Source organism: Schistocerca cancellata, chromosome 4 (genome assembly GCF_023864275.1).
Source record: "Schistocerca cancellata isolate TAMUIC-IGC-003103 chromosome 4, iqSchCanc2.1, whole genome shotgun sequence".
Lineage (NCBI taxonomy): Eukaryota > Metazoa > Arthropoda > Insecta > Orthoptera > Acrididae > Schistocerca > Schistocerca cancellata.
Window position 1 is genome coordinate 207,820,701 of NC_064629.1, and position 6,203 is coordinate 207,826,903.

At 44.2% G+C, this 6,203-nt stretch overlaps 1 pseudogene; it reads right to left on the reverse strand.

The window, feature by feature from the left end:
- Nucleotides 1-5,185: 5,185 nt before the first annotated feature.
- LOC126186078 (5S ribosomal RNA) lies at nucleotides 5,186-5,303 on the reverse strand (annotated as a pseudogene).
- Between the last annotated feature and the right edge of the window lie 900 nt (nucleotides 5,304-6,203).

Below are 6,203 nucleotides of genomic sequence, written 5' to 3' on the forward strand. Positions count from 1 at the left end.
CCAAAGTTTAAAAGAATAGTTGACCATACACTAGGTGACATGTAGCTAGTAGAACAGTTCATGATGGGAAGCACCCTTCATGGTATTCAGTCACTTTAAAGGCACATCTAAAGAAACAGAAAAACAAAAACTTCTTTGAAAAAATTAGCAACCACTTGCATAATAGGTATTTTATCGTTCAACAAATCTTCTTACAATTTTTGATGGTGGATAAAGTACGAAACATAGACAACGCATAACAGATGTAAGACAAAGCATAGGGTTCTAGATAGAGAGAGGCAGACTGACTCGCGTTGGCAGGCAAGAGGTCAATTTGTGAAGCTTTCAGCGACTTCCGTAGCTGAATATTATCGAAAGGCCTGTCACAGGACCTAAGAAAAATCTGATCATATTAGAAGGCTGTAATTGAAACCAAAGTTAGCGCTCAGTAGAACTGAAACTGAACATGGCAAAGCAAAAGTAAAAATGTTGACCCCATTCTCAAATGTTCCTTTACAAAGAAAAATCCTGTAGTACTGGCCCATTTCAATTCTCGCACCGCTGTAAAGCTGAGTGATATTGATATTAGTGTCAGAGACGATGAGAAACGGCTGAAATCGCTAAAATTGAATATAGCTTCAGGAGTCGATGCAAACCCTATGAGATTCTATGCAGAATTTGCCGCTGGGTAATCCCCCTCTACCCTCATTTTTAACCATTTCATATAACCATATACCGTACATCCCCCGAACAACTAATAATGACCACTGCTTGGAACAAAACACAAGTCACATCCGTCTAAGAAAAACGACAGCAGAATTGATGCGCAAACCTACCATCAAATACCCTTGACATTTATCTGCTGTAGAATCTTAGAACAAATTCTGAGCGCAAAAATAGTGAAATATCTTGATCAGAATAACCCCATCCATACCAGACTGCATGAATTCCGAGAACATCGATTATGCGAAACCTAATTCGAACTTTTCTCACATGACAACCTGAAAGCCATAGATCAAGACAATCGGATAGATGCAATATTTCTTGATTCCGAAAAGCATTTGACTCAGTGTCTCACATACACTTGTTATCGGAAGTACGACTATATGAGGAGTCATATGAAATTTGTGATGGACGGAGGATTTCTTGGTAGTGATGTCTTGAAATGAGGGTCATCGACAGATTTAGAAGTAACTTCAGCTCAATCTCAGAAGTGTGTTGGGACTCACACTGTTGATGTTGCATGTTGCTGATTATATTAATAGTAACCTCAGACTTTTCGCAAATGGTTCAAATGGCTCTGAGCACTATGGGACTCAACTGCTGTGGTCATAAGTCCCCTAGAACTTAGAACTACTTAAACCTAACTAACCTAAGGACAGCACACAACACCCAGCCATCACGAGGCAGAGAAAATCCCTGACCCCGCCGGGAATCGAACCCGGGAACCCGGGCGTGGGAAGCGAGAACGCTACCGCACGACCACGAGATGCGGGCAGACTTTTCGCAGATGATGCAGTTAAATATAATGAAGTACTATTTGACAAAAGCTACACAAGTATCCCATTAGATCTTGATAAGATTTGAAAGTGGTGCAAACATTGACAACTTACTTTAACTGTTCAGAAATACACTACTGGCCATTAAAATTGCTACACCAAGAAGAAATGCAGATGATCAACGGGTATTCATTGGACAAATATATTATACCAGAACTGACACGTGATTACATTTTTACGCAACTTGGGTGCATATATCCTGAGAAATCAGTACCCAGAAGAACCACCTCTGGCCGTAATAACGGTCTTGATACGCCTGGGCATTGAGTCAAACACAGCTTGGATGGCGTGTAAAGGTACAGCTGCCCCTGCGACTTCAACACGATACCACAGTTCATCAAGAGTAGTGACTGGCGTATTGTGACGTGCCAGTTGCTCGGCCACCATTGACCAGACGTTTTCAATTGGTGAGAGATCTGGAGATTGTGCTGGCCAGGGCAGCAGTCGAACATTTTCTGTACCCAGAAAGGCCCGTACAGGACCTGCAACATCCGGTCGAGCATTATCCTGCTGAAATGTAGGGTTTCGCAGGGACCGAATGAAGGGTAGAGCCACGGGTAGTAACACATCTGAAATGTGACGTCCACTGTTCAAAGTGCCGTCAATGCGAACAAGAGGTGATCGAGACGTTTAACCTATGGCACCCACTACCATCACGCCAGGTGATACGCTAGCATGGCGATGACGAATACACGCTTCCAATGTGCATTCACCGCGATGTCGCCAAACACGGATTCGACCATCGTTATACTGTAAACAGAACCTGGATCATCTGAAAAAATGACGTTTTGCCATTCGTACACCCAGGTTCGTCGGTGAGTACACCATCGCAGGCGCTCCTGTCTATGATGCAGCGTAAAGAGTAACCACAGCAATGGTCGCCGAGCTCATAGTCCATGCTGCTGCAAACATCGTCGAACTGTTCGTGCAGATGATTGCTGTCTTGCAAACGTCCCAATCTGTTGACTCAGGGATCGAGACGTGGCTGCACGATCCATGCGGATAAGATATCTGTCATCTCGACTGCTAGTGATACGACGCCGTTGGGATCCAGCACGGTGTCCCGTATTACCCTCCTGAACCCACCGATTCCATATTCTGCTAACAGTCATTGGATGTCGACCAACGCGAGCAGCAATGTCGCGATACGATGAACCGCAATCGCGATAGGCTACAATCCGACCTTTCTCAAAGTCGGAAACATGATGGTACGCATTTCTCCTCCTTACACGAGGCATCACAACAACGTTTCACCAGGCAACGCCGGCCAACTGCTGTTTGTGTATGAGAAATCGGTTGGAAACTTTCCTCATGTCAGCACGTTGTAGGTGTCGCCACCGGCGCCAACCTTGTGTGAATCCTCTGAAAAGCTAATCATTTGCATATCACAGCATCTTCTTCCTGTCGGTTAAATTTCGCGTCTGTAGCACGTCATCTTCGTGGTGTAGCAATTTTAATGGCCAGTAGTGTATAAGACTATGCACTTTACAAAACGCAAAAACGTAGTATTCTATGATTACAATATCAGTGAGTCAGAAATGGAATTAGTCAATTTATACAGATACGTAGCTTTAACAATTTGTAGGAATTTGAAATGTAACAATCACATGGGCTCAGTCGCAAGTAAAGCAAATGGCATAATTTGATGTAGTGATAGGATACTAGGCAAATGCCATCGGTGCAGAAAGGAGATTGCTTGCAAAATACTCGTGCGAACTACCCTACGTAATTATTGAAGTGTGTGGGACCCTTAAGAAATAGGACTAACGTATACGAAGAAGAGCAGCACAAATGGTCACAGATTCGTTTGTTTGACCCATGGGACGGATTCATGGAGACGCTGAAAAAAAATAGCTAGCAGACGTCCGAAGGTAGACACAGAGTATCCCATGAATGAATACCTACAAAGTTTCAAGAACTAACATTAAGTAAGAAATTTAGGTATATACTACAGCATCCTATGTACTGCCCCCTTAATGATAGCGAAGACGAAATTTGACTAATTGTAGCTTGCACAGAAGCGTTCAACGAATCATTCTTCCCATGGCCCAGACGTGAATGGAACGGGAGAAAGCCCTAATAACTAGTACTCTGAAAACTGCCATCAGCAATGCACTTCACATTTGTTTGCAGAGTATAGATGTAGATGTAGATATATTAATTAAATTCAAGTTAAAGCACACACTTAATTGGTTAAAATGTAACCAAATTTTTGCTGAGAATACATATCATTTTTGTAAACCATTTTCTAATCCCCCATCACAACGAGGTATCGTGAAGATGATCGATGGATCGTGGAAAAAAAGATAGCTCGCAGCCATCCTGATTCAGATGTTCAGCGGCTTTCCTCGCCTATGTAGTCGAATGTCTCATTGGTTTCTTGTAAAGCTTCCATACTTTACCAACAGGGGCAGTGCTCTGCTACAATGGCCGGTATTTCGACGTGACCTTAAATTCTAATCTTCTACTCGAACATAAGACGAGATTCGGTTGCTGTGATGTATAAGAATTTTGTTGGAGAAAATGTGAAATGAGCCACGTGACGTTGTTTAACAAACTGCCACAAGTTGAAAAACTGCGACACCCATAGCACGAATCCTCCGAAAGCTATAAGCCAAGAACGAGCAGAGTATCGACATGAGACAATAATTTCTCCTGGAGTATAGAATGTTCAAATAACTTAGGGGAATACAGCCGGGTGACGTGGTCGACAAGCGCCGATATTTCGACAAGAGCATAGCCTGCCATTTTCTACGCAAAACTGTAACAAGTAAGTTCTGTGCAAGCCAATTTAAAACTTCGGTTTTCGCAGAAACTCCGTAAAAATAGCACACACACACCGTAAACACTAGCGCAATCACAAATCAAAAATGACCGACGTCAGAGATTATCCGTAGGGAAATTAACAATCAACGAGTGAGGTAGTATAAATTCTGTACCTCTTACTTGACAAATGAGAGAGCAGGATTCCATGCAGAGCTCTGCATGGAACCCTGCTCTCTCACATGTCAAAAAACAGAGGGACAGAGTTTATAGTACCTCATTCGTTGATTATTAATTTCACTATCGATAATTTCTGACGTCGGTCAGCTTTGGTTTGTGTCGACGCTAGATTTTACAGCGTGTGTTATCGTTACAGAGTTTCTGTGAAAACCGAGTTTGTAAATACGCTTGCACAGCGCTTACTTACTGCAGTTTTGCCTCGAAAATGGCAGGCTATGCTCCTGTCAAAATATCGGCGGTTGTTGACGACGTCACCCGACTGCATTCCCGTAAGTTGTTTGAAGAGAATATCGATAAATTGAGTAACAGTGCTAAAAAGTATAAAACTGTTTTCTGAAAGCCAATTGTAAATTTGTTACCTTCTGGCTCCATGTATGTCGTGGGAATTGTTTTGTAGCAGCAGTTACCCACGGTAGAAATTTTCCTGTCATAGAACCAACTTAGCACTCCGTCTTCAGGCCACGAGTGGCCTACCGGTACCATCCGACCGCCGTTTCATCCTCAGTTGAGGATGCAGATAGGAGGGGCGTGGGGTCAGCACACCGCTCTCCCGGTCGTTATGATGGTATTCTGGACCGAAGCCGCTACTATTCTGTCGAGTAGCTCCTCAATTGGCATCACGAGGCTGAGTGCACCCCGAAAAATGGCAACAGCGCGTGGTGGCCCGGATGGTCACCCATCCAAGTGCCGACCACGCCCGACAGCGCTTAACTTCGGTGATCTCACAGGGACCGGTGGAACCACTGCGGCAAGGCCATTGCCTCTCATAGAACAAAGGAAATTAAAAATAAATTCATGAAATTAGTGCACTGCAGAACCATCCAAAGTTGCAGTTATTTGAGGCTTGTGTGTGTGTGTGTGTGTGTGTGTGTGTGTGTGTTCAAATGGCTCTGAGCACTATGCGACTTAACTTCTGAGGTCATCAGTCGCCTAGAACTTAGAACTAATTGAACCTAACTAACCTAAGGACATCATACACATCCATGCCCGAGGCAGGATTCGAACTTGCGACCGTAGCGGTCGCTCGGCTCCAGACTATTGCGCCTAGAACCGCACGGCCACACCGGCCGGCGTGTGTGTGTTTGTGTGTGTGTGTGTGTGTTTCCGTCGAATTAACTGACTACGCTCGTGAACGACATTTCAAAAAAATACGTCTGCACGAGATAACACATGTGTTGATATATGATTGTGGTTATACAGATTGGTTTTATATCATATCGCTACATTGTAAAGTAACGTACGACGACTAGGTGGACCGTTCTCGGGTTAAGCGAGACCTGTGTCATTTGAATGAAAAGGCTCTAATATTTCCTCGAAGACAACTATTTTTCACTGAGTAGATTCCCCCACTGCTGCGAGATTCTGGATGTTCTGCCAAATATTCAGCTACACTACAGACATATCAAATGGTTCAAATGGCTCTGAGCACTATGGGACTTATCTTCTGAGGTCATCAATCCCCTGGAACTTAGAACTACTTAAACCTAACTAACCTAAGGGCACCACACACATCCATGCCCGAGGCAGGATTCGAACCTGCGACGTAGCGGTTGGGCGGTTCCAGACTGTAGCGCCTAGAACCGCTCGGCCACTCCGGCCGGCACAGACGTATCCAGACACCCTGCGTAATGCGGAGTTGACCTCTGGATGTTACGAGAGGCG